We start from the raw sequence: 1,900 nt of genomic DNA on the forward strand, positions 1-1,900 counted from the left end.
ACGTTAGTGAGCTGGTCTTGGATTCACTATGTAGAGGAGACTGATCCTGAACTCTTGATCCTCCTGTCTCAACCTCTCAAGTGCTGGAATTATAGGCCTGCACCGCCATGCCTGGCAAGAGAAAATGTATTTTTGAATTTGATTTGAAAGCATGTGGTAGGGTCTTTTCTAGTATTTTGGCACTGGTGTTGTAAAAGAGTGACATTTTTGTGTCATTGATGGTTTATTTTGGCCTTCTTTGTGTATGTGTGTGTGTGTGTGTGTGTGTGTGTGTGTGTGTGTGTGTGTTTCCCCTAAGTCATTTAATACAAAGATGCAGGTCAAATTTCCATGAATTATTTGATCTCAAAGGAGAAATGCTAATAATACCTGCTTTAATTCTAAGCAATCCCATATCAAAGACTTTTGATATAGGGTCTTAAGAAGGCCATGCGAGGGTGGAGGGTGTGGCTCCAGCTGGTAGAGTCTTTGTTTAGCGTGCACAAAACCCTGGACTCCATCCCAGCAGTACATAAACTAAACATAGTGGGCCTATTGTCTATAATCCTAGCATTCGGGAGACAGAGGCAGGGGGATCAGAAGTTCAGTGTCATCCTCGGCTACATAAGGAGTTTTGGACGGCATGGAATACATGAAACTATGTTTCAAAAACTGAGAAAAACAAGAAAAAGAAGGAGGAGGAGAATAAGAAAACAGAGGAGGAGCATACAGAGACTGATACCCAAAGTTGCAAAATTCTATGTGATGTATTTGGGCTGTGTGCTGGGGGCAGGAGTTGTTTTTGTTGATGCTGTTTTGTTCTGGACACTCTAAAGTCCAGGCTGGCCTGAAATATGCTGTAGAGCCCAGGCCGGCTTCAAACACACAGCATCCCGCTCCAGCCTCCTGAGCTTTGGGATTACAGGCATGAGCCACTATGTTGTGTGTGTGAAGGGGCTGCCTTGAAATGAAAATTAGTCATGTTGTATAGTGCACTTAATTTAGAAGCTTTACGTTATTGAACAAAAGAACAATTGAAATGGCTAGGCACACATGTACAGCAGGCCCATTTTTCTATTATCTTTTTTTTTTTAAGTTTCTCTGTGTAGTTTTGGTGACTGACCTGGATCTTGCTCTGTAGACCATGTTGGCTTCGAACTCACAGATATCTGCCTGGCTCTGCCTTGAAGTGCTGGGATTAAAGGCGTGTGCCACCACTGCCTGGCTCTAGTATCTTTCTTGTAAACTTGATTTTTATATGTTCTTCCTCTCTCTCTCTCTCTCTCTCTCTCTCAGACAGAGTTTTCACTATGTGTAGTCCAAGTTATCCTCAAACTCATGATCCTCTTGAATATTGCCATCATCTCAGTCCTGGATGACAGGTATGCTCTACCATGAGATCTCTTCGAGATCTTCCAAGGGAATGCGTATTAAATTTTGCCAACTGTACTTTCAGCCAATGATGGTCATTTGGTTTCTCTTTCCTTTTATCAGATACATCAGTGACGTATATGAATGTATGCGAATGGACTCCACATTGTTAAGCAGCTCTGTACTCCTGTAATACTCAGGTAATACACTACCACTATATTTTTGAGACTCTTGACAGATAGCACAGGCTGACCTTGAACTCCATCCTCCTGCTTCGGCCTCCCCAGTGCTGGGATTATGCAGGTGCACCACACTTGCCTCTACCTAGTTTGATCCCGTTTTATGATTTCCATTTCACTCATGCACCTTAATTTTCCAATGCCCTTATACATAAAATTATAAATGACATTTTCGTAATTAAAGTGAGCAGTCCTCGTCCCTTTCATCTCTAAGGTTTGTGCTCTCTTCGTAGAATGACGCAGACTTTCAGACTGCAGCCTATTTAATTAAAAGCGACAAGAGAGAATTCCCACAGTGCTGCTGTCGCAGG

Source organism: Peromyscus californicus, unplaced genomic scaffold (genome assembly GCF_007827085.1).
Source record: "Peromyscus californicus insignis strain IS unplaced genomic scaffold, ASM782708v3 Scaffold_11__1_contigs__length_118956290, whole genome shotgun sequence".
Taxonomy (NCBI): Eukaryota; Metazoa; Chordata; class Mammalia; order Rodentia; family Cricetidae; genus Peromyscus; species Peromyscus californicus.